Here is a 26,871-nt window from a genome sequence, read left to right as displayed (position 1 = left end):
GCAACAACAATACAGCATGCCGGGAGACACTGGCTCCGAGTGCATAAAAAACTGCTGCAACAGATGCTGCACAAGAACATGGCTCAAATACATTTCTTAAAGGCACAGTTGATTGCTATAAATTGGAAAAAAGCTTCTTTAATATGGTTAATATTTGGTAACAGAAGTGATTGGAGAGGAGAGATTGTGCTGTGAGCAGCGAATGCAGCTGGAAGAAGTAGATGTAAATCCCTGCTTTACCTGGAAACGTTTGGAAAACGGGCATTGCTTTCGATCCATAGAAACCTCCTGTCTAATGTCTTTCTTCTACCTTATTGTTTTCTCCAAAGATGAACTTGAAGATCCAGATGCAGAATTTTGGATTCCCACTGCAGAAAAATGAATCTGATTGAACTTGGCCTGACTGACTGTTTCACTGCTTAACCCTAGGTTGGAGACTTTGCCATACTGCTGAGGGCAGGATTCGATCGATGGAGTGCAGCAAAATTGCAGCTGACTACTGCCTTTGGAGGGGTGCTGGGAGCTTGCTTTGCCATGTGTGCACAGTCTCCAGAAGGAGCAGGTACTGTTCAATCTCCTTGATGTCAATGAGGAACGTTGCAGTGCTGTGGAGATGTGCACTCAGTCTCTGCTCTCTCTCCATTTACTGCTCACTTTGGGATCTTCCAAGGCCCAACCCTGCACTCCCCCCTCCGCCCCCGCCTGCACCCCCCCCCCCCCCCCGCCCCCGCCTGCTCCCCCGCCTGCTCCCCCCCCTCCGCCCCCACCTGCTCCCCCCCCTCCGCCCCCGCCTGCTCCCCCCCCTCCGCCCCCGCCTGCTCCCCCCCTCCGCCCCCGCCTGCTCCCCCCCTCCGCCCCCGCATGCTCCCCCCCTCCGCCCCCGCCTGCTCCCCCCCTCCGCCCCCGCCTGCTCCCCCCCCTCCGCCCCCGCCTGCTCCGCCCCCGCCTGCTCCCCCCCTCCGCCCCCGCCTGCTCCCCCCCTCCGCCCCCGCCTGCTCCCCCCTCCGCCCCCGCCTGCTCCCCCCCTCCGCCCCCGCCTGCTCCCCCCCTCCGCCCCCGCCTGCTCCCCCCCTCCGCCCCCGCCTGCTCCCCCCCTCCGCCCCCGCCTGCTCCCCCCCTCCGCCCCCGCCTGCTCCCCCCCTCCGCCCCCGCCTGCTCCCCCCCTCCGCCCCCGCCTGCTCCCCCCCTCCGCCCCCGCCTGCTCCCCCCCTCCGCCCCCGCCTGCTCCCCCCCTCCGCCCCCGCCTGCTCCCCCCCTCCGCCCCCGCCTGCTCCCCCCCTCCGCCCCCGCCTGCTCCCCCCCTCCGCCCCCGCCTGCTCCCCCCCTCCGCCCCCGCCTGCTCCCCCCCTCCGCCCCCGCCTGCTCCCCCCCTCCGCCCCCGCCTGCTCCCCCCCTCCGCCCCCGCCTGCTCCCCCCCTCCGCCCCCGCCTGCTCCCCCCCTCCGCCCCCGCCTGCTCCCCCCCTCCGCCCCCGCCTGCGCCCCCCCTCCGCCCCCGCCTGCTCCCCCCCTCCGCCCCCGCCTGCTCCCCCCCTCCGCCCCCGCCTGCTCCCCCCCTCCGCCCCCGCCTGCTCCCCCCCTCCGCCCCCGCCTGCTCCCCCCCTCCGCCCCCGCCTGCTCCCCCCCTCCGCCCCCGCCTGCTCCCCCCCTCCGCCCCCGCCTGCTCCCCCCCTCCGCCCCCGCCTGCTCCCCCCCTCCGCCCCCGCCTGCTCCCCCCCTCCGCCCCCGCCTGCTCCCCCCCTCCGCCCCCGCCTGCTCCCCCCCTCCGCCCCCGCCTGCTCCCCCCCTCCGCCCCCGCCTGCTCCCCCCCTCCGCCCCCGCCTGCTCCCCCCCTCCGCCCCCGCCTGCTCCCCCCCTCCGCCCCCGCCTGCTCCCCCCCTCCGCCCCCGCCTGCTCCCCCCCTCCGCCCCCGCCTGCTCCCCCCCTCCGCCCCCGCCTGCTCCCCCCCTCCGCCCCCGCCTGCTCCCCCCCTCCGCCCCCGCCTGCTCCCCCCCTCCGCCCCCGCCTGCTCCCCCCCTCCGCCCCCGCCTGCTCCCCCCCCTCCGCCCCCGCCTGCTCCCCCCCCTCCGCCCCCGCCTGCTCCCCCCCCTCCGCCCCCGCCTGCTCCCCCCCTCCGCCCCCGCCTGCTCCCCCCCCTCCGCCCCCGCCTGCTCCCCCCCCTCCGCCCCCGCCTGCTCCCCCCCCTCCGCCCCCGCCTGCTCCCCCCCTCCGCCCCCGCCTGCTCCCCCCCCTCCGCCCCCGCCTGCTCCCCCCCCTCCGCCCCCGCCTGCTACCCCCCCTCCGCCCCCGCCTGCTCCCCCCCCTCCGTCCCCGCCTGCTCCCCCCCCCTCCCCCCTCCGCCCCCGCCTGCTCCCCCCCCTCCGCCCCCGCCTGCTCCCCCCCCTCCGCCCCCGCCTGCTCCCCCCCCTCCGCCCCCGCCTGCTCCCCCCCTCCGCCCCCGCCTGCTCCCCCCCTCCGCCCCCGCCTGCTCCCCCCCCTCCGCCCCCACCTGCTCCCCCCCCTCCGCCCCCGCCTGCTCCGCCCCCGCCTGCTCCCCCCCCTCCGCCCCCGCCTGCTCCCCCCCCTCCGCCCCCGCCTGCTCCCCCCCCTCCGCCCCCGCCTGCTCCCCCCCCTCCGCCCCCGCCTGCTCCCCCCCCTCCGCCCCCGCCTGCTCCCCCCCCTCCGCCCCCGCCTGCTCCCCCCCCTCCGCCCCCGCCTGCTCCCCCCCCTCCGCCCCCGCCTGCTCCCCCCCCTCCGCCCCCGCCTGCTCCCCCCCCTCCGCCCCCGCCTGCTCCCCCCCCTCCGCCCCCGCCTGCTCCCCCCCCTCCGCCCCCGCCTGCTCCCCCCCCTCCGCCCCCGCCTGCTCCCCCCCCTCCGCCCCCGCCTGCTCCCCCCCCTCCGCCCCCGCCTGCTCCCCCCCCTCCGCCCCCGCCTGCTCCCCCCCCTCCGCCCCCGCCTGCTCCCCCCCCTCCGCCCCCGCCTGCTCCCCCCCCTCCGCCCCCGCCTGCTCCCCCCCCTCCGCCCCCGCCTGCTCCCCCCCCTCCGCCCCCGCCTGCTCCCCCCCCTCCGCCCCCGCCTGCTCCCCCCCCTCCGCCCCCGCCTGCTCCCCCCCCTCCGCCCCCGCCTGCTCCCCCCCCTCCGCCCCCGCCTGCTCCGCCCCCGCCTGCTCCCCCCCCTCCGCCCCCGCCTGCTCCCCCCCCTCCGCCCCCGCCTGCTCCCCCCCCTCCGCCCCCGCCTGCTCCCCCCCCTCCGCCCCCGCCTGCTCCCCCCCCTCCGCCCCCGCCTGCTCCCCCCCCTCCGCCCCCGCCTGCTCCCCCCCCTCCGCCCCCGCCTGCTCCCCCCCCTCCGCCCCCGCCTGCTCCCCCCCCTCCGCCCCCGCCTGCTCCCCCCCCTCCGCCCCCGCCTGCTCCCCCCCCTCCGCCCCCGCCTGCTCCCCCCCCTCCGCCCCCGCCTGCTCCCCCCCCTCCGCCCCCGCCTGCTCCCCCCCCTCCGCCCCCGCCTGCTCCCCCCCCTCCGCCCCCGCCTGCTCCCCCCCCTCCGCCCCCGCCTGCTCCCCCCCCTCCGCCCCCGCCTGCTCCCCCCCCTCCGCCCCCGCCTGCTCCCCCCCCTCCGCCCCCGCCTGCTCCCCCCCCTCCGCCCCCGCCTGCTCCCCCCCCTCCGCCCCCGCCTGCTCCCCCCCCTCCGCCCCCGCCTGCTCCCCCCCCTCCGCCCCCGCCTGCTCCCCCCCCTCCGCCCCCGCCTGCTCCCCCCCCTCCGCCCCCGCCTGCTCCCCCCCCTCCGCCCCCGCCTGCTCCCCCCCCTCCGCCCCCGCCTGCTCCCCCCCTCCGCCCCCGCCTGCTCCCCCCCCTCCGCCCCCGCCTGCTCCCCCCCCTCCGCCCCCGCCTGCTCCCCCCCCTCCGCCCCCGCCTGCTCCCCCCCTCCGCCCCCGCCTGCTCCCCCCCTCCGCCCCCGCCTGCTCCCCCCCCTCCGCCCCCGCCTGCTCCGCCCCCGCCTGCTCCCCCCCCTCCGCCCCCGCCTGCTCCCCCCCCTCCGCCCCCGCCTGCTCCCCCCCCTCCGCCCCCGCCTCCTCCCCCCCCTCCGCCCCCGCCTCCTCCCCCCCCTCCGCCCCCGCCTGCTCCCCCCCGCCTGCTCCCCCCCTCCACCCCCGCCTGCTCCCCCCCCTCCGCCCCCGCCTGCTCCCCCCCTCCGCCCCCGCCTGCTCCCCCCCCCCATCCGCCCCCGCCTGCTCCCCCCCCCTCCGCCCCCGCCTGCTCCCCCCCCCCTCCGCCCCCGCCTGCTCCCCCCCCCCTCCGCCCCCGCCTGCTCCCTCCCCACCCCCGCCTGCTCCGCCCCCGCCTGCTCCTCCCCTCCGCCCCCGCCGGCTCCCCCCCCCCCCCCCCCGCGCCTGCTCCCCCCTTCCTCCCTCCCTGACACTTCTCCCCACCCTCGCTCGTCCACCCACTCTCACCTACTCCCTCTCTGATTCTCCCCCACCATGTGTAACTGGTAGATCATTCTGTATTCTTCGACATGTTGATATACATGTTGTGTATATTTCTAATGCATTGATCTGCTAAATTTTACAGGGGACAGTGTTGCTTGGATTCTCCCATTCACTTCAGGAGGATTTCTGTATATTGCTCTGGTTTCTGTGGTACCTGATCTCCTGCAAGAAAAGGATGTGTGGTAAGTAACCATTTGAGGTTTCATACAGTGTCTTCATTCTTTCAGGAAATGATGGAGGATAGATGATATAAAACCCAGACCGCCCCACTCATCAGGGAGGCAAATTGGACGACCTTCACATCCTGAAGTTAACTGTGGTGCCTCATTTTTTTGCAGTGCATCAGAGAGGCCAGATGGGTCGTGTTTGGGGAACAAAATCAAGGAGTCTCTTGATTACAGGGCGGCACAGTGGTTCGCACTGCTGCATCTCAGCACCAGGGACCCAGGTTCAGTTCCGGTCTTTGGTGACTGTGTAGAGTTTGCACATTCTCCGTGGCTGCATGGGTTTGCTCTGGGTTCTCTGGTTTCCTTCCATAGTCCAAAGATATGCAGGTTAGATGAATTGGTCATGCAAAATTGCCGCTTCGTGTTCCAAGATGTACAGGTTAGATGAATTCACCATGATAAAGATGTGATTATGGAGATAGGGTGGGGGAGTTGGTCTGGTCAGATACTCTGCCAGAGAGTTGATGTAGACTTGATGAGCTGAATGGCCTCCTTCTGCACTGAATGACTCGACATGTGCAGGAGGGTCTGGGGTGGGGGTGGGGAGGGGAAGGGGGCAGTTCACTCTGCCTGAGATCAGAGGGGGTGGAAGGGAGAGGGTGGATCATTTGTAATACCGTACCATATCTGCTTATGTAAACTGTGTCTAAGCTAATTGCTCCCATAGTTATTTACAATTAGTAAGTCAAAACAGCCTGCAGACATCTGCTGCAATTGCATAGAAAAACTACAGCACAAACAGGCCCTTCGGCCCACAAGTTCTGCTGAAGGGCACAATTATGTCCATATTACGTACTGTCGTGACTATTGATGAATGCAGAATCTTAGATTTCAGTCTGTTGTGGTTGGACAAAGCTTGTGGCAATTTGGGGAGCATGAAGTTGAATTGCCTGGAGCATAGAGATTTCAGGTTGAGGAACTAGAAGATATAATCCTGAAGTTCAACATCGTGTTATAGTGTCCATAGAAACATGGATGTTAATATGTATATTGTAGACTTCCATTCATATTTTAATATCACAAAGCGGTTACACATTTTGACTCAATAGTGTTTACGTGGAGGTGAGTGTTGATCTATCCCAGCCACGTGGCATAACTGCATTTTTTAGACTAGGTGCAATAGAGGGCAGAGTTAAAGCAGATTGAGTTTAGTTTGGGGTGGATGGAGGAAACCAGTGGGAATGTAGGTTGGGGTTGATGTACTTCATGGCCAGTGGCTTGGTTGCTGTGCAGTGAATTGACCATGTGACTGAGTATCCAAGAACAAATCCTACATGATCTGGTGTTTCCCCAGTTTCGGGCAGTGGCTGAACACCTTGGGCCCTACTATACCATTTTCATTCTGAATGCTGGGCGGACTTGAAACTGCGAGTGTTTCAGACCCGACTTTTAGACCCATTCTGAGGCGCCCCCATACGCACTCTGCCTAAAAAAAATCAGCAAGTCCTGTGGGCAGGGCTTAACACGCCTGAAACCCTGCAGCTCCGATCGGAGCCTCCAACTGCACATGCACAAAAAAATGAGAGAATGCTGCTCCCCTGTCACATCCCTCCCAGGCTGGATAATGCCTCCCCCTGGCCCCCACAGACAATGCCCCACCCTCCAACATTACTGACCCCCTTATCCCTTCCACCCCCTCCGCCACCCAGAGTGATTGCCCCCCCCCCCCCACAACCACCGATCTCAGGCAAAATGATCCGCCCTCTCCCTTCCACCCCCTCTGATCTCAGGCAGAGTGAACTGCCCCCTTCCCCTCCCCACCCCAGATCCTCCTGCACAAGGTTCCCATCTCCTCCTGACTCCGATGGCTATGTGACACCTCGCTCTCTTTCCCCTGTCCCCAGTCATAAAGGCACTGATAGACCCCCCCCCCCTCCTGATCAGCACACCTGCAAGTGCTCACTTGCCTTCCCTCAGTGCTAACAAGCAAACTGCATGGAACTTGCTGGAATGCTCTGCCAAACTGCCCGCAGCTGATCTGCCCTAACGAAGGCAGCTCGAAAGAAAAACCCAAGGACGGACAGGCAGTGCAGGAAAAAATGACCACACGACCAGCCCCCCGATTTTCTGAGGGTGACCTGGGGAGGCTGCTGGATGCGGCAGAGGCGAGGCGGGGCACCTTCTCTCTCCCTCCCCCCCCCCCCCCCCCCCTCCCCCACCCCCAGGAGGACGCAGACCATTGGGGGCTGATGGCAATGTGGCCTGGGAGGCAGTCGCCACCTTGGTCAGTGCCATGGCACTGGCCCCACGAACCAGGAAGCAGTGCCGCAAGAAGATCAATGACCTCATCCGGGCAGCAAGGGTGAGTGCTTAACCCCATCTTGCATCTTCCCCCAAATCTCCCCCAGATCATCCTATTCCCAGCACCCTGCATGCTTTCAGCCCCTGACCCCCAAGCACCACCTCCCTATCCCCTCCAAGAGCACCATTGCGCTTACCTTCTAAGGGCCACCACCTGATACCCTGCAGGTGTCACGCCATCATTTCTTTCTTGGCTCCTTCTGTCTCCACTGGAGAAGACTGAGCACAACACGAGAGAGAAGGCGAAGACAGGGGTTGGTGGGCCAGACATCCAGATCCTCACCTCCTTTGAAGGGCGGGTGCTGGAGATGTTCAGGGAAGGGGAGATGCGGGCTGTCAGTGACAGCATGGGCTGCAGTCAAGAAGTGAGCACCTGTCAATCCTCCATGCAATTTGAGGCAACTTCTCAGGGGCATGAGTTTTGGGTGTGAGGGGCAAGGTTTAAAGGAGATGTACGAGGCATGTTTATTTGCACAGAGAGGGTGGTGGGTGTCTGGAACTTGCTGCCAGGGGAGGTCGCGGAGGCAGATATGAGAGTGACCTTTAAGGGGCGTCTTTACAGCTACATGAATGGGATGGGAATAGAGGCATATGGTCCCCGGAAGGGTAGAGAGATACAATTCAGCTGGACAGTCTGGTCACTGCAGGCTTGGAGGGCCTAAGTGCCTGTTCCTTTGATGTAATCTTCATTGTGCCTTGTTCTATGTTCGATGGAGAAATAGGAATCACATCCCGGATTCCTCTCCCTCCCTTGCACTTAACCTTGTGTCCTGCGTTGCAGGAACAGATCCGGATGCCCCGGGGCATTCTGGCATTGTGGCCCCCACTGCGGCACCCACCCATCCTGCTCCAGACAGCTCGGACGAGTCCTCGGAGGATATGGGTGAAGGGACCTCTGAGGATGGCACCCTTTTGGTGTTAGCTTCCACCTTGCAGTTCACCATCCCAGATCGCATCTCTGGTGAGCGCGACACATCTGATAATGTACATCGGGTGGAGGAGGGAACGTCCGAAGCCTCTGGAACGTGGAGGCCTGCCGGAGGTGAGGACTCAGCTGGCCCCAGGCTACATGCTGGCTTCTGAGATCACTTCTCCCTCAGCTGCTGGAGATGTAGCAACAGAGCCAGGGAATGCAGGAGGGGTTGACTGGTCCAGCTGTGAGGCTGTTGGAAGGAGTCCCAAAGCTTTCAGACAGACCAGCTATTGCCTGTCTTGCGTGGTTCCCAGGCCAACACTGCAAGGATGGCGTTTGCGGTGGAAAGCCTGGAACAGGAGATCCTCACCATGAGTGGCAGACTCCAAGCGATGGCTGAGTCACAGCAGGCCACAGTGGAATCCCGGAGGGTGGCGGCCGAGTCACAGCAGGCCATAGCTGAGGGACTGAACAGGCTTCTCGAGATCCTGTGGCCCATGGCTGAGAGGCTCGAGAGCTTGCAGGAGACCCAGCGGGACAGCGCTGAGACACAGCCGGCAATGGCTGCAGCCCTTAAGAATGTGGCCCATTCACAGAGGGCTATAGCTGAAGGGCTGTAGAGCTTACAGGAGACCCAGCGGGACAGCGCTGAGACACAGCGGGCTACGGCAATAGCCCTTGAGAACGTGGCCCAGCTGCAGAGGGTCATAGCTGAGGGGCTGCAGAGCATGGCCCAGTCTCAGAGGGCACTTGCTGCGGCTGTTGAAAGGTGGCCCCCAAATCATGGTGGCCATCGCAGAGGGCTCGACTGCCATGGATAGGACGCACGTGGTTCCCCAGGACTGGCAGGGCAAGGTGACGCCAGAGCTTCTGGAGCTCACTGCAGAAGCATCGCCGTCCCATGGAGTGACCCAGGGGCCCACAGGAACCTCGAGGGAGGAGGAAGGGCTCGAGCCCATGCCAGGGCCTTCCAGCCATGAGATTGTGACTGTGGCTACATCTTCTGACTCCCCACTTCCTGACACCAGAGGCAGTGGATGAAGAGGGTGCCATGGAAACATCCCAGACACCTGGAAACCGGCCAAGGCCCTCAAGGTCCAGGGCCTCCAGAGGATGCCCACCACGAGCATCACTGGCAACGGGGCGAGGTAGACAGCTGACCCCCTCCACCTCTGATGTACATTCTGGGGAGACACTGAGACGTAGTGTTAGGAAGTTGTAGTTGCACTAAGATGGCATGGGTGAAGGGCTGCACTAGTTAGATAGATCTTTAAGCACCTTAACGTTTTCTGTTCACAAGTTTTTATGTTAAAACTTATTATTTAAACATCTTTATTGCAATCATTAAATGTTTTTTCACCACCCACCTGTGACTAATTTGTCTCAGATTTCTCGAACAGGAATCCTCTTCCATTGACGATCGCCGGAGAGATGCTTCATGCTGATGTCAGTTGCTGTGTCACTGAGAAAATGAAGCCATTAGTTCCCCAGAACCCTCCCCTCCCCTACTCCACTGTCCCAGGATCCTGCATGAGGGTTTCAGATCCCTTACCCACTACACAGATGTGAGCCCAGGTGCCAGTGTGCATGCGGTGCTCAGGTAGGAGTCAGACTAGTTTGCACCAGGGCATCATCATCATGGTGCTTGGCGAGTTGTCACCACCCTCCTGCCTGCCAAAGAAACTCACTAACACAGCGTACCCAGGCCCACCACTCTGGTGTGACAATGTTGCTGGAGATGGAAGAACTTTGGGAGGGGGGGGATGGTGGGGGTGGGATCGAACCCACAGACACAAGCCCCCAGTGACTGAAGTGCCTGGTGATCAGGGCTTCCCTAGCCGCCCTCGCATGCCTCATTCGAGCTGCCAGCCCTCCAGTGCCTGGGTGGAGTACCTTGGCAGCGTGCTCTTTTTCTTCCTCCTCCTCCTCCTTCTCCTCCTCTTCCTCCTCCTGCTGGGCAGTCTCCCCCCCCACCTCCCAGCGACGCATAGTTGGTCGGCCTCCACGTGCTCCTCCTCCAAAGGTCACCTCTCTGCTGTGCCAGGTTGTGCAAGGCACCACTCACCACCACAATGCGGGAAGAGATCAGGGGGCTATATTGTGGGGCTCCGCCAGAGCGGTCCAGACACTGGAGTCTCATTTTGAGGACCTAATGCACTATCGAGCAGGTGGCTACATGGGCCTCATTATAGTGGGCCTCTGCATAGGCGTCATCAGCCATGTACGAAGCAGGTAACCCCATATCACCCACAAGCCACCCCCGCAGTCTGAGGCTCCTCCTCAAATGCCTCTGGGATGTCAGAGCTCCTGAGAATGAAGCTATCATGCACGCTGCCTGGGTGTCTCGCGCAGACGTGCATAATGTTCCTATTGTGGTCACACACCAGTTGGACATTTAGGGAATGGAACCCCTTTCTGTTGATGAATCTTCGTGGATTCTGCAAGGAGACCTCGAGGGCAACATGGATGCAGTCGATGACCCCCTGTACATTAGGCATCCCCGCAATGGCTGCAAACCCTGCAGCCCGGGCTTCCTGATGGGCCCGCTCCAGGTTAAATTTTATGTACTGCCCCAGCCCGGACATACAGGGCTTCCATGACCTGCTTGACACAGGTGTGCACAGTTGACTGGGAAATGCCACATCTCTGCTGGGGGTCTGGAAGAAGCCAGTTGCATACAAGTTCAGAGCAGCTGTCAATTTGACAGCCATCGAGAGTGGGTGCCCCCCTCCCCCAGCCCTGAGATGTCAGGTCCTGTACCATCTCCTGCCTCTGGTGGTTGTCTCCCTCTACTCCTGCAAGTGGTAAGGCCTGGGCCGCCTGTGCCCGTAATTCTTTCTCCTGTTCCTCCTCCGCTTCAGCAGCAACCAAAAGAACAGCAAGACCAATCGGTTGCATCACAAAAGCCATCTCGTCACCCTAAAGGTGGGGGGGTTGGATATGGAGAGGAACACATGTAGAGATTAAGGAACGTTGCTTGCCCCTAGCACATCAACAGTCACTGTCCGTACTGCCCATTCCCCCAGCCACATGTTTCCCAGAATCACAGACTCCCCATTCCCCCAGCCACATGCTCCCCAAAATCACCGACCCCCCCATTCCCCCAGCCACATGTTCCCCAGAATCACAGACTCCCCATTCCCCCAGCCACATGTTCCCCAGAATCACAGACTCCCCATTCCCCCAGCCACATGTTCCCCAGAATCACAGACTCCCCATTCCCCCAGCCACATGTTCCCCAGAATCACAGACTCCCCATTCCCCCAGCCACATGTTCCCCAGAATCACAGACTCCCCATTCCCCCAGCCACATGTTCCCCAGAATCACAGACTCCCCATTCCCCCAGCCACATGTTCCCCAGAATCACAGACTCCCCATTCCCCCAGCCACATGTTCCCCAGAATCACAGACTCCCCATTCCCCCAGCCACATGTTCCCCAGAATCACAGACTCCCCATTCCCCCAGCCACATGCTCCCCAAAATCATCGACCCCCCCCCAGTCCCCCAGCCACATGTTCTCCAGAATCACAGACTCCCCATTCCCCCACCCACATGTTCTCCAGAATCACAGCTCCTTGAAAAGTTCAGAGACTGCAGCAGTGCAATTTGCAAGGGCTTTGTGCATATCCTTCAGCTGGCAGAAACCAGCAGCATCCACAAGACCCAAGGTCAGTGCTGCACATTGAACATCGGGCACCCTGCTGAGCAACAGCCCCCAACCCCTCCCTCCCCCCCCACCTCCCCCCCAATACACTCTCAGAGCCCTCTAGGACCCGAGAAAGAAAATGACCACAACAAAAGGACCCGTGTAAGCTGCAGAGACCCGTCGGACGCTAGGCACTTATCTCCTCACTCACCCTCACTGATGGAGCGCCTGAATCAGACTTATATGGAGCATGTCTGCTTCGCGGCAATTCCAGATTGGTGAACACGGTGGTAAACGGGGAAGTGCTGGTAAAGTTGGGCGTACAGCCAATTAAGTCAATTTAAATGCATGCAAATGCATTTAAATGACTGTTGCGCCTGTTTCGGGCGCATTCCTGATTGCAGCCATATTCAGGCCTTGGTAAAGGGGGAAACGGCGTGGATGCACGTGCAGATCGTGCTACTCGCTTCACGCCCAACTTTACCAAGTTTTCGCGCCCGAAAACAGGCATAACGTGATGGTAAAATCGGGCCCCCTGTGTCCCACATTTGTTGTACTTCAGTAGATTTGTACCAGCCTGCTTGTAATGGTAACCCCTACCACCACCATTGACAGGCCCAGCAAATACTGAACTCAACAGCTAGATATGGGAACATGACCTAAAGTATACGTAGAGGAGCCATCCAGCCATTGCCTGGTACCAAGGGATGAATAATGTTGTTTGAAGACCGTTACCTTTGACAAGGTCCCTCATGGCAGACTGGAGCAGAAGGTGAAGTCGCATGGGATCAGAGGTGAGCTGGCAAGGCGGATTCAGAACTGGCATGGTCATAGAAAGAAGTCTCACAACACCAGGTTAAAGTCCAACAGGTTTATTTGGTAGCAAATGCCATTAGCTTTCAGAGTGCTGCTCCTTTGTCAGATGGAGTGGAAATGTGCTCTCAAACAGGGCACAGACACAAATCAAGTTACAGAATACTGATTAGAATGCAAATCTCTACAGCCAGCCAGGTCTTAAAGGTACAGACAATGTGGGTGGAGGGAGCATTCAACACAGGTTAAAGAGATGTGTATTGTCTCCAGACAGAACAGCTAGTGAGATTCTGCAAGACCAGGGGGCAAGCTGTGGGGGTTACTGATAATGTGACATAAATCTAACATCCCAGTTTAGGCCGTCCTCATGTGTGCGGAACTTGGCTATCAGTTTCTGCTCAGCGACTCTGCGCTGTCGTGTGTCGTGAAGGCCGCCTTGGAGAACGTTTACCTGAAGGTCCAAGGCTGAATGCCCATGACTGCTGAAGTGCTCCCCCACAGGAAGAGAACAGTCTTGCCTGGTGATTGTCGAGCGGTGTTCATTCATCCGTTGTCGTAGCGTCTGCATGGTTTCCCCAATGTACCATGCCTCGGGATATACTTTCCTGCAGCGTATCAGGTAGACAACGTTGGCCGAGTTGCAAGAGTAGGTACTGTGTACCTGGTAGATGGTGTTCTCACGTGAGATGATGGCATCCGTGTCGATGATCCGGCACGTCTTGCAGAGGTTGCTGTGGCAGGGTTGTGTGGTGTCGTGGTCACTGTTCTCCTGAAGGCTGGGTAGTTTGCTGCGGACAATGGTCTGTTTGAGGTTGCGTGGTTGTTTGAAGGCAAGAAGTGGGGGTGTGGGGAGCACTTCAGCAGTCACGGGCATTCAGCCTTGGATCTTCAGGTAAGCGTTCTCCAAGGCGGCCTTCACGACACATGACAGCGCAGAGTCGCTGAGCAGAAACTGATAGCCAAGTTCCGCACACATGAGGACGGCCTGAACCGGGATGTTGGATTTATGTCACATTATCAGTAACCCCCACAGCTTGCCCCCTGGTCTTGCAGAATCTCACTAGCTGTTCTGTCTGGAGACAATACACATCTCTTTAACCTGTGTTGAATGCTCCCTCCACCCACATTGTCTGTACCTTTAAGACCTGGCTGGCTGTAGAGATTTGCATTCTAATTAGTATTCTGTAACTTGATTTCTGTGTCTGTGCACTGTTTGACAGCACATTTTCACTCCATCTGACGAAGGAGCAGTGCTGCGAAAGCTTATGGTATTTGCTACCAAATAAACCTGTTGGACTTTAACCTGGTGTTGTGAGACTTCTTACTGTGTTTACCCCAGTCCAACGCCGGCATCTCCACATCATGGTCATAGAAGACAGAGGGTACATTTCTGAATGGAGGGCTGTGACAAGTGGCGCTCCTCAGGAATCAATGCTGGGACCTTTGCTGTTTGTAACATGTACAAATGATTTGGAGAAAAATGTAACTTGTTTGATTAGTAAGTTTGCGGACGACACAAAGGTTGGTGGATTTGCGGATAACAATGAGGACCATCAGAGGATACAGCAGGATATAGATCAGTTGGAGACTTGGGCGGAGAGATGGCAGATGGAGTTTAATCTAGACAAATGTGAGGTAATGCATTGCGGAAGGTCTGATACAGATAGGAAATATACAATAAATGCCAGAACCCTTGGGAGTATTGATAGGCAGAGGGATCTGGGTGTACAGGTACACAGGTCACTAAAAATGGCAACGCAGGTGGAGAAGGTAGCCAAGAAGACATACGGCATGCTTGCCTTCATTGGCCGAGGCATTGAGTTTAAAAATTGGCAAGTCATGTTGCAGCTTTATAGAACCTTAGTTAGGCTACACTTGGAATATGATGTTCAATTCTGGTCGCCACACTTCCAGAAGGATGTGGAGGCTTTGGAGAGGGTACAGAAAAGATTTACCAGGATGTTGCCTGGTATGGAGGGCATTAGTTATGAAGAGAGGTTGGAGAGACTTGGTTTGTTCTCACTGGAACGATGGAGGTTGAGGGGCAACCTGATAGAAGTCTACAAGATTATGAGAGGCATGGACAGAGTGGATAGTCAGAAGCTTTTTCCCAGGGTGGAAGAATCAATTACTAGAGGGCATAGGTTTAAGGTGCGAGGGGCAAGGTTTAAAGGAGATGTACAAGGATAGGTTTTTACACAGAGGGTGTTGGGTGCCTGGAACTCGCTGCCGGGGGAGGTAGTGGAAGCAAATGCGATCGTGACTTTTAAGGGGCATCTTGACAAATACATGAATAGGATGGGAATGGAGGGATATGGTCCCCGGAAGGATAGGGGGTTTTAGTTCAGTCGGGCAGCATGGTCAGTGCAGGCTTGGAGGGCTGAAAGGCCTGTTCCTGTGCTGTAATTTTTCTTTCCTTCCTCCTTTGTGGTTAAGGATCCCCTCGGAGGAAGTGACCACAATACGATTGAATTCCAGATACAGTTTGAGGGTGAATACTTCAAGTCCATATCAGTGTCTTCAATTTAAATAAGGACAATTATGAGGGAGGAGTTGTCTAAGGTGAACTGAGTAAACAAGCTAAAATACAGGTCAGTCGATGAGCATTGGCAAATATTCAAACAGCTGGCCCATAATGTTCAGCTGGAGTTTATCCCAATCATAAAGGGATTCCATGAGAAAGAGGCAAAATCCATGGTTAACGTTATATTAATGTTAAATTGAAAAGCAGGATATACAAAGTGGCAAGGGATAGTGGAGACCACAGGGCATATTATTCATTCGTGGGACATGGGCGTCGGTGGTTGGCCAGCATTTATTGCCCATCCCTAGTTGTCCTTGAGAAGGTGGCGGTGAGCTGCCTTCTTGAATGGCTGCAGTTCATGTGCTGAGAGTTGTCCCACAATGCCGTTCGGGAGGGAATTCCAGGATTTTGATCTAACGACTGCGAAGGAATGGCGATATATTTCCAAGTCAGGACGGTAAGTGGCTTGTAGGGGAGCTTGCAGGTGATGCTGTTCCCATGTATCTGCTGCCCTTGTCCTTCTAGATGGAAGTGGTCGTGGGTTTGGACGATACTGTCGAAGGATCTTCAGTGAATTGCTGCAGTGCATCTTTTAATCATAGAAACCCGACAGCACAGAAAGAGGCCATTCGGCCCTTCGAGTCTGCACCGACCACAATCCCACCCAGGCCCTACCCCCATATCCCTACATATTTACCCCACTAATTCCTCTAACTTGTGCATCTCAGGACATTAAGGGGCAATTTTAGCATGGCCAATCAACCTAACCCGCACATCTTTGGACTGTGAGAGGAAACCGGAGCACCCGGAGAAAACCCACGCAGACACGAGGAGAATGTGCAAACTCCCCACAGACAGTGACCCAAGCCGGGAATCGAACCCAGGTCCCTGGAGCTGTGAAGCAGCACACTGTGCTACCATGCCGCCCTTAAATGTACTTAAATAGTACACACTGCTGCTACACACTGAGCGTCGGTGGTGGAGGGAGTGAACGTTTGTAGATGTGGTGCCAATCAAGCTGGCTGCTTTGTCCTGGATGGTGTCAAGTTTCTTGAATGATTTTGGAGCTGCACCCATCCAGGCAAGTGGGGAGTATTCCATCACACTCCTGACTTGTGCCTTGTAGATGGTGGACAGGCTTTGGGGAGTCAGGAGGTGAGTTACTTGCCGCAGAATTCCTAGCCCCTGACCTGCTCTTGTAGCCACTGTGTTTATGTTGTGAGTCAATGGTAACCCCAAGGATGTTGGCTGAGGGGGATTCAGTGATGGTAACACCACAATGTCAAGGAATAGTGGTTACTGTCTCTTATTGGTGATGGTCATTGCCTGGCATTTGTGTGGTGTAAATGTTACTTGCCACTTGTCAGCCCAAGTCTGGATATTGTTCAGATTTTGTTGCATTTGAACATGGACTACTTCAGTATCTGAGGAGTTGCGAATGGTACTGAACATTGTGCAATCATCGGCGAACATCCCCACTTCTGACCTTATGACGGAGGGAAGGTCATTGATGAAACAGCTGAAGATTGTTGGGCCTAGGACGCTACCCTGAGGGACTCCTGCAGAGATGCCCTGGAGCTGAGATGACTGACCCTCCACAGCCACAACCATTTTCCTACGTACCAAATATGACTCCAACCAGTGGAGTGTTTGCCTCCATGTTACCCATTTGTTCCAGTTTTGCTCAGATTCCTTGATGCCATACTTGGTTGAGTACGGCCTTGATGTCAAGGACTGTCACCCTTGCCTCACTTCGGAAATTCACCTCTTTTGTCCATGTTGGAACCAAGGCTGTAATGAGGTCAGGAGCTGAGTGACCCTGGCGAAACCCAAACTGGGTATCACTGAGAAAGTTATTGCTGAGCAGGTCCTTTGATAGGACTGTCGATGATCCCTTCTATCACTTTACTGATGATCGAGAGTAGACTGATTAGGTGGTAATTGGCTGGGTTGGATTTGTCCTGCTTTTCGTGTACAGGACATACCTGGACAATTTTCCACATTGTTGGATAGATGCCAGTGTTGTAACTGTGCTGGAAGAGCTTGGCTAAGGGTGCAGCAAGTTCCGGAGCACAAGTCTTCAGTATCGTTGCTAGAATGTTATCAGGGCTCACTGCCTTTGCAATATCTAATGCCTCCAACCATTTCTTGATGTCACGTGAAGTGAATTGAATTGGCTGGAGACTGGCATCTGAGATGCTGGGGCCCACTGGAGGAGGCCAAGATGGATCATCCACTCGGCATTTCTGGCTGAAGATTGCTGCGAATACTTCAACATTATCTTTTGCACAGCTGTGCTGGACTCCTCCATCATTGAGGATGGGGATACTTGTGGAGTCTCCTCCTCCAGTGAGTTGTTTCATTGTCCACCACCATTCTCGAATGGATATGGAAGGACTGCAGAGCTTAGATCTGATCCGTTCATTGTGGGTTCGCTTAGCTCTGTCTATCACTTGCTGTTTTTGCCGTTTGGCATGCAAGTAGTCCTGCTTGGTAGCTTCATCTCATTTTTAGGTATGTCTGGTGCTGCTCCTGGCATGCCCTCCTGCACTCTCCTTTGAACCAGGGTTGATCCCCTAGCTTGATAGTAATGGTTGAGTGGGAAGTTTTTAGGATCCAGCAGCAAAATACTAAACAACTCGAGGATGAAAATGAATTTTAAGAGAAAACTTGCATGCAGCACAAAAACAAACAGTAAGAGTTTCTATGGATATATAAATAGGAAGTAGCTGGCTAAGGTAAATGTGGGACCTCTAATGAATGAGGCAGGTAAATTGATAACAGCAAACAAAGAAATGGTGGATATGCTAAGTAACATTTTTGCATTAATCTTCACTGTGGTAGACATTGCAAATATTCCTAAGCTTTCAGATGGGCTGATTTCAAATAGCATGGTAGAACTTGCAAAAATCTCATTCACAAAGGATAGAGTATTAGAAAAACTCAAGGGGCTAAAGGCGTCAAGTCGTCAGGACCCAATGAACTGCATGCTAGGGCTTTAATGGAAATGGCTGCAGAGATAGTGGAGATAGTGCACCCATTGGTTGAAATTTTTCGTAACTTGGTAAATTCCAGAGGGTACCAGAAGATTGGAAAACAGCCGATGTGACAGTAGCTCTTGTTCAAAAAGGGAGAAAGGCAGAAGACAGGGAACTCTAGGCCAGTTATTTTAAAATCTATTATTGGCAAGACACTGGAGTTATTAATCAAAGAGGAAATAGCTAATCATTTAGGAAAGCTGAATATAATCAAACCTAGTCAACGTGGTTTTAAGAAAGGTAAATAATGTTTGACAAATTTGCTCAAATTCTTTGAGGGTGTAACAGGGAGAATACGTGAAGGGGAACCTGTAGATGTAGTGTATTTAGATTTCCAAAAGGCATTTGACAAGGTGCCATATAAGAGGTTAGTGCATAAAATAAAAGCCCATGAAATTGGATAAAGTATGTTTGCATGGATTGAAAATTGGCTGTAACATAAAAAAACAAGATTAGGAATAAATGGGTCCTTTTCAGAGTGGAAAGATGTAACTAGTGGAGTACTGCAGGGATCAGTTCTTGGTCCACAATTGTTCACTATTCACATTAATGACCTGGTGAAGGAACAGAATGTGAAGCTTCCAAATTTGCTGCTGATATGAAGATAGATGGAAGGGCAGGTGGTAATGAGGATATTGTGATTCTGCAATGGGATATAGATAGATTAGACTGGGCGAAAACCATAAGACATAGGAGCAGAATTAGGCCACTCGGCCCATTGAGTCTGCGCCACCATTCAATCATGGCTGATACTTTTTCTCGTTCCCATTCTCCTGCCTTTTCCCCATAACCCCTGATCCCCTTATTAATCAAGAACCTATCTATCTCTGTCTCAAAGACACTCGATGACTGGGCCTCCACAGCCTTCTGCGGCAGAGTTCCACAGATTCACCACTCTCTGGCTGAAGAAATTCCTCCTCATCTCTGTTTTAAAGGATCGTCCCTTTAGTCTGAGGTTGTGCCCTCTGGTTCTAGTTTTTCCTACTCGTGGAAACATCCTCTCCACGTCCATTCTATCCAGGCCTCGCAATATCCTGTAAGTTTCAATAAGATCCTCCCTCATCCTTCTAAACTCCAATGAGTACACACCCAGAGTCCTCAACCATTCCTCATACAGCAAGCTCTTCATTCCAGGGATCATTCTTGTGAACCTCCTCTGGACCCTTTCCAAGGCCAGCACATCCTTCCTTAGATAGGGGGCCCAAAACTGCTCTCAATAGCCCAAATGGGGTCTGACCAGAGCCTTATACAGCCTCAGAAGTACATCCCTGCTCTTGTAATTTAGCCCTCTATACATGAATGCTAACATTGCATTTGCCTTCTTAACTGCCAACTGAATCTGCATGTTAACCTTAAGAGAATCTTGAACAGTGACTCCCAAGTCCCTTTGTGCTTCTGATTTCCTAAGCATTTTCCCATTTAGAAAATAGTCTATGCCTCCATTCATCCTTCCAAAGTGCATAACCTCACATTTTTCCACATTGTATTCCATCTGCCACTTTGCCCACTCTCCTAGCCTGTCCAAGTCCTGCAACCCCCTGCTCCCTCAATACTACCTGCCCTTTACATATCTTTATATTATCTGCAAACTTAGCAACAGTGCCTTCAGTTCCTTCTTCCCAATCGTTAAATGTATATTGTGAAAAGTTGTGGTCCCAGCACCGATCCCTGAGGCACATCACTAGTCACCTGCTGCCATCCTGAAAAAGACCCCTTTATCCCCACTCGCTGCCTTCTACCAGTCAGCCAATCCTCTATCCATGCCAGGATCTTACCCTTAACACCAGGGGCTTTTAACTTATTTAACAGTCTCCTATGTGGCACCTTGTCAAAGCCCTTCTAGAAATCTAAATAAATCACGTCAAATGGTTCCCCTTTATCTAACTTCCTTGTTACCTCCTCAAGGAACTCGAATATAATTGTCAGACATGATCTCCCCTTGATGAAGCCATGCTGGCTCAGTCCTATTTTATCATGCACTTCCAAGTACTCCGCGATCTCATCTTTAATAGTGGACTTTAAAATCTTGCCAATGACCGAAGTCAGGCTAACCAGCCTATAATTTCTCATATGCTGCCTCCCTACCTTCTTAAACAGCGGTGTTACATTAGCTACTTTCCAGTCCTCTGGGACCCTCCCTGCCTCCAGTGATTCCTGAAAGATCACCAGCAATGCCTCCACAATTTCCTCAGCTATCTTTTTTAGAACCCTGGGGTGTAGTCCATCCGGTCCAGGTGATTTATCCACCTTTCAGTTTCCCCAGAACCTTCTCCTTAGTGATGGCCACTATACTCACCTGTGCCCCCTGATTCTCCAGGAGCTCTGGCATCCCACTGGTGTCTTTCACTGTGAAGACTGATGCAAAATAACAATTCAGTTCTTCTGTCATTTCTTTGTTTTCTATTATTACTTCTCCAGTCTCGTTTTCCAGTGGTCTGATGTCTATTTTTGCCTCTCTTTTTATATATTGAAAATAACTTCCTATCTTCTTTTATATTACTAGCTAGCTTACACTTGTATTTCATCTTCTCCCCCCTTATTGCTTTTTTAGTTATCCTCTGCTCACTTTTAAAAGCTTCCCAATCCACTGGCTTCCCACTAATCCTCACCACTTTGTATGTTTTTTCTTTTGCTTTTATGCTGTCAACCTGGCAAATGGAGTTTAATGTTGGGAAGTGTGAGGTCATGCACTTTGGTAGGCAGAATCAAAAGGCAGATTATTGTCTAAATGGAGATAGATTGTAGGTGAGTGAGGTGCAGAGGCATCTAGGTATTCTAGTGCATGAATCACAAAAAGCTAGCAAGCAGGTCCAACAAGTAGTTAAGAAAGCAAATGGCATTTTGGCCTTTATTGTAAAGGGGTTGGAGTTTAAAAATAAGGAGGATTTGTTGCAATTGTACAGTGTGTTGGTGAGGCCTCACCTGGAATATTGTGTACCTTTGCCTAAAAAAGATATAATAACATTGGAGGCAGTCCAAAGAAGATTCACCAGGCTAATTCCTGGGATGAGAGGGTTGTTCAAAAGAGACTAAATAGTCTGGGTCTGACTCCTTGGAGTTTTGAAGAGTGAGGGGTGATCTTATTCAAACATATATAAAATCCTGAGGGGGATTGGCAGGGTAGGTGGTGAGATGTTTTTACTAGTGGGAGTTTCGAACAAAGGAACATAGCTACATCGGACCAGTCATTTAAAACTGGGGTGTGTAGAAATTTCTTCTCTCAGTGGATGATGAATCTCTGCAATTCTTTGCTCCAAAGGGTAGTGGAGGCTGGATCACTAGAAGTATTTAAAGCGGAGGTGATTAAGTATTTGACACATCGAGGAATAGAGAAGGTTATGGGGAAATGGCACAGAAAAGGAGTTGAGGCCAGCATTGATCAACCATGATCATATTGAATGGCAGGGCAGGCTTGAATGTGCTGGTGGCCTACTCCTGCTTGTGACCCCAGTAAACAGATAAGATGTCTTCGCATTCTTCTGGTCAGACTTCATGTAGAACGGGATACACTCCGTTAAACATAAATAGCAACATTTATCTTTCTGCCTCTCCAAAATCCTTTCATATTTCTGTACGGTTCTCTGTGTAAAGCATTGACTGTAGGAATCTGTCTGATACTTTCTGTTTCAAGTGAAAGGTTTGTGCCAATGTTATGGTCTCAACCTAGTTCCAGGCAGCATTAAATCCACAACATAAAACTTCCCCTAATTTGGCTTGAGCTGAGAAATGGAACAATATCAATCTAATGCAATAAGATCGCATCTTAAGTGGCTGGGCTTGAGTTATAAAAGCAGAAAATGGTGGAAATATTCAACAGTTCTGTCAGAATCTGAGGAGAAACAGATTTATTGTTTGAGGTTCTTTTGTCCGAATTGTTCTAACAAAAAAATCATTGACCTGAAATGTTGATTCTCTTTCTCTGTCCACTAATGTTGCCAGACCCGCTGAGTATTCACCCCATTTTTTTATATTTCAGATTTCTAGAATGTTCAGAACTTTTGTATTGAGGTTAATTAATGTTCCCCATGTGTCCTGGCCTACAATTATTCCACAGCCAACATCACTGAGTATATTGTCTGTTTCACACTGAGGGTCTTGACTCAGGCCAATTTGGTTGCCATGTTTTTCCACAGTAGTGACTACATTGCAAAGAAACTTAATTAACTCAAGCATTTGGGACATCCTGAGATCATGAACTGTGCTATGTCGATTGTAGGTTTGTTTTTCTTGTTACACCTAACTCATGTTTTCCCTGTCCTGGGAATATTTAATGTGGATAGTGTAGAGGGAGTTTTACTCTATCAGACCTTGTGCTGTACTTGACCTGGGAAAGTATTTGAAATGGACAGTGCAGAGGGAGCTTTGCTCTGTATCTAACCCTGTGCTATGTTTGATGAGACAGTGTCGATGGAGTTTTACGCTTTACATTTTCTACCTGTATTTACTGTATTTGGTTCTGATTTATCATCCAAGGCATAAGTTTTTTTGAAGAATGTTGGAAAAGATTTGCTTTCTATCTAAATGTTTATAGAGCTAAGTGTAATGAATGCTTGTATTTCTGCAGTTGGTGAATGTAGTTACATTATTACATCTCTCCCATAAGGATTCAGAATTTGTAGAAACCTTAAAATAATATTTGGTATGTCCCAGTCACCTACTTGTTTGTGAATGTGTGGAGAGTACTCTGATTAAAGACATTTACAACTAGAGTATCTCATCTTGGAAATGGACATCCAAAGATTTATTTGATCATCAAGCTTTTCCCCAATCCCTGCAGAATTAACTCGGAGAATCTACTCACTTAGTGCTTTTGCTGTGTGGTGCATGTGTTGCATAGAAGTCATCTTCTGAGTTCAAATAAAGCAAGCCTCTGTCCTGAGACCAACTAACCTTGTTATGGATACAGATTTTTGTGCATCAACTACCAAAGCAGTAAAAAAAAAATTTTATTCATTCATGGGACATGGGTATCACTGGCTGGCCAGCATTTATTGCCCATCCCTAGTTGCTGTGGCTCTGGAGTGACGTGTAGGCCAGATCAAGTAAGAACAGCAAATTTCCTTCCCTAAAGGACATTAGTGAACCAGATGGGTTTTTCTGACAGTTGACAATGGTTTCATGCCATCAGTAGATTCTTAAATCCAGATATTTTTTATTGAATTAAAATTCCACCATCTGCCTTGGCAGGATTCAAACCCAGGTCCCCAGAACATTAGCTGAGTTAAATAGTCTAGCGATAATACTACTGTTGCTTCTCCTGGGAAAAGAAGTGGCTTTCTGACAGCTAAGAAATTGCGCACACTGCATTTGTACTCTTCACTGATCTCATTTGCAGTACCTGCATTTTTGATTCTGATTTCATTTCAGGAACTCTGTGTATCAGGTGTTGCTGCTGTTCAGCGGGATCGGAGTCATGATGCTGGTCTCTGTCATTGTCTAAATGAGGTCCTGGATTGTTCCCCGATCAGCATGCCATTTCAATCAAACTGCGGGAAGGTAACCTGCAATCAGCTTGAAGGAGAGAATTGATCAGCAAGATTAATGACCATACCAGTATGGAGAAAAGAAACTAACGTTCCTCCCTCAAGTTACCTCTAAATGGAGCAATGCGAAGTGACTTGTAGCCTCCAAAAAAATATTGAACCAAAGGAAAATGCAATAAACCAGATGTTGCACAACTAGGATCAGCCACTATACAATCGATGGTGCTTCAATGTCAGACAACCAAGCCCTTAGCTTACCAGACCGGCTTTGTTGCATTGTGTAAGTATTCAGTAGTTTTAGTCCTGATCTGCACAGACTGGTCCCCACTCCACTTTGCATTCAGAAGGAGCATAGGAAATGTGCCTTGTCAAATGTTTCACTGTTAAGGACCTTGCTGCCTGGAGCTTGGATGTTGCTTGTCAACACAAGTCAGACATCAACATGTTAAAGCATAGGGATGTTGCAGTAAGTATCGTTGCCATTACTGAAATGCTTCCACTTACAGGTGTCTATCCAGTCCATGTGTAGTTTCGGTACACCCTCTGAATTCGGGGTTGACACATCCTGTTGGGGTCAGGAAGATGTTGAAAAACAGCTGGCACCTGTAATTGGAATTGTGACCTCTTCACTGTACCACATCAAGTTCAATGACACAATTTTCTCTTAGATTGTGTAAACAGAATGTAACAAACTGAGGGGAAATTACCCTGGCCTGATAACACCAAGATCTATCTATCTCAATCTTATTCCCCAAACACTACCCCTCTGGCTTCTTTGATCTTATTCTCAAACACTACCCCTTTGGACTCCTTGATCTTATTTCCCAAACACTACTCTATCCTCTATCTTATTCCCAAACACTACCCATCTGGCTTCCACGACCTTAATCCAATAACACTAAAATTCTGGCCTCTTTGATCTAAGTTCCCCTATAAGTTACTTTTATGTCCCTTAGATTTGGACAGCACTCATAATCACTTTGCATTAAGTAATTTCTTTATGTCTAACATTTTGGTGATTATTTGAGCACATTGGGTTACCACGTCAAAGGGATTTTGCTGAAATCTGTGGTGAGTACATCAGTAAGAAGTTTAACAACACCAGGTTAAAGTCCAACAGGTTTATTTGGTAGCAAAAGCCACACAAGCTTTCGGAGCTCTTAGCCCCTTCTTCAGGTGAGCTCCAAAAGCTTGTGTGGCTTTTGCTACCAAATAAACCTGTTGGACTTTAACCTGGTGTTGTTAAACTTCTTACTGTGTTTACCCCAGTCCAACGCCGGCATCTCCAGATCGTGAGTACATCAGCCAGGAATCATCAGGCCATCAGGAATCATTTAGCCACATGGACGGAGTGGGAATGGAGGGATACAAAAGAATGGTCTAGTTTGGACCAGGGAGCGGCGCGGGCTTGGAGGGCCGAAGGGCCTGTTCCTGTGCTATGTTCTTTGTTCTAGGCCACAATGATGCTTTTGGTGTTTAGCAACTGCCAATTTGTTGCATCAATATATTCATGCCATTGGAAGAATCAAACCCCTATGGTTGCTCGGTACTGCCATATTGTGTAATCAGTCACCTCTTTAGGATTGTAGAAACATTCCTCAATCTGTGTATTTGGAATGAGGCCTGTTGGCTGACTGTCACTACCAGCTGTTAGTGTTAATGGTGCTTTCCGTTCTTGTGCGAGACTGTTGCTCATTGCACAGGAATCAGACCTTCACCTCCCAGCTATATACAGAACCATCAATAAAACTAACTACGCACTTTCTCCCATTTCTTGAGGCATAAATTTTATTTTACATATTTTTTAAAACTTTGTTTTTTCAGTTTACTGGTAAATATTTTGCATGAAATATTTAAATAAACTATGCATATTCAGTTTGTCATGTTGCGTGTTTTTTATTGAGTCGCAGAGATAAAAGAAACCAGTCTACTGCATGGGTTATCCTGCCCCTCACCCACCCTGGTCAAGCTGGTCGTCCTGCCCCTCGCCCACTTTGGTCAAACTGGTCATCCCACCCTGGTCAAGCTGGTCGTCCTGCCCCTCGCCCACAGTGGTCAAGCTGGTCATCTCGCCCACAGTGGTCAAGCTGGTCATCCTGCCCTTCACCCACAGTAGTCAAACTGGTCATCCCGCCCCTCACCCACAGTGGTCAGGCTGGCCGTCCTGCCCCTCGCCCACCCTGGTCCGGCTGGCCGACCTGCCCCTCGCCCACCCTGGTCCGGCTGTCCGTCCTGCCTCTCGCCCACCCTGGTCCGGCTGTCCGTCCTGCCCCCTGCCCACCCTGGTCCGGCTGGCCATCCTGCCCCCTGCCCACCCTGGTCCGGCTGGCTGTCCTGCCCCCTGCCCACCCTGGTCCGGCTGGCCGTCCTGCCCCCTGCCCACCCTGGTCCGGCTGGCCGTCCTGCCCCTGGCTCACCCTGGTCCGGCTGGCTGTCCTGCCCCTCACCCACCCTGGTCAAGCTGGTCGTCCTGCCTCTCGTCCACAGCAAACCGGTCATCCCGCCCCTCACCTACAGTAGTCAAGCTGGCCGTCCTGCCCCTCGCCCACCCTGGTCCAGCTGGCCGTCCTGCCCCTCGCCCACTGTGCTGTAGCTGGTTTTGACAAAGTGGCATGGGGAAAAAATGTAAAATTATATCTCAAAATGGAAACCCAGGTGACTATTATTGGAGAGATTTTTTGATAAGCCAGTATCTGTGCAGTTGGTCAGTACTTCTGTGACCTGATTGAATTTGACTTATATTCGTGCCTTTAGATGAAGATACAGCTTTGAGTAGAACAACGTTGCTGTATCCAGAATAGCTTTCAGTCTTGGACTAAATCTGACTCCTGGTTCATTGTGAACTTAGCCATGGGCATTCATTTTGTAATGATTTACAATGGATAGGTTACCGTCAGCATTATGTGCCATTCCGTAGCTCTTAACAGGTCTCAATCATCTCCTGCCAGTAAATAGGCAGAATGAACTGTCCCTATTACCCATGTTAAAGCATTGAATACTCTACAGAGATTGTTCATCGAGTACTTTGCATCGGTATTCACAAAGGAGAGGGACACATTGATGGTGTCTCAGAGGGTTATGTAAACCCTCCAGAGCAAGTCATCATTACGAGGGAGGAAGTGTTCGGTGTATTAAAAAGCATTAAGGTAGACAAATATCCAGGGCCACATGGCATCTATCCCAGATTACTGAGGGCGACAAGTGAGGAAATTGCTGGGCCTCTGTTATGAAGGGGAGGTTGATCTCCTCTCTGAGAACTAACATTCAACCGTTCAAAGAGAAGTATCTTCCTTCATAATCTGTTAGTGTGTGAGAAGGGATAATATCTGCACATCAGCAATTTTTAGTGGTCAAGTCAAAATAACTGCCTGAGACACACTGAAGAAAAAAGCACCATGCAGCACTTTAGTTAACCTGTTTACTGTTAGATAAATAAACTATGAACAAACTGAATAACACACTAT

The 26,871-nt window shown here is 53.2% G+C and overlaps 1 long non-coding RNA gene across 2 annotated transcripts; it reads left to right on the top strand.

Moving 5' to 3' along the window:
• The first annotated feature begins 427 nt into the window (after nt 1–427).
• LOC144490415 (uncharacterized) lies at nt 428–25,285 on the top strand. Of its 2 annotated transcripts, none has more exons than XR_013497250.1 (4): nt 428–562; nt 4,543–4,642; nt 23,292–24,512; nt 24,584–25,285. It is a non-coding gene; the product is annotated as an uncharacterized LOC144490415 (long non-coding RNA). The 2 variants fall into 2 exon arrangements; XR_013497249.1 differs by having other exon boundaries at nt 23,292–24,536; nt 24,598–25,285.
• Nucleotides 25,286–26,871: the final 1,586 nt, after the last annotated feature.

This window comes from Mustelus asterias, unplaced genomic scaffold (genome assembly GCF_964213995.1).
Source record: "Mustelus asterias unplaced genomic scaffold, sMusAst1.hap1.1 HAP1_SCAFFOLD_3255, whole genome shotgun sequence".
Lineage (NCBI taxonomy): Eukaryota > Metazoa > Chordata > Chondrichthyes > Carcharhiniformes > Triakidae > Mustelus > Mustelus asterias.
This window is presented reverse-complemented; position numbering and strand designations above follow the sequence as displayed.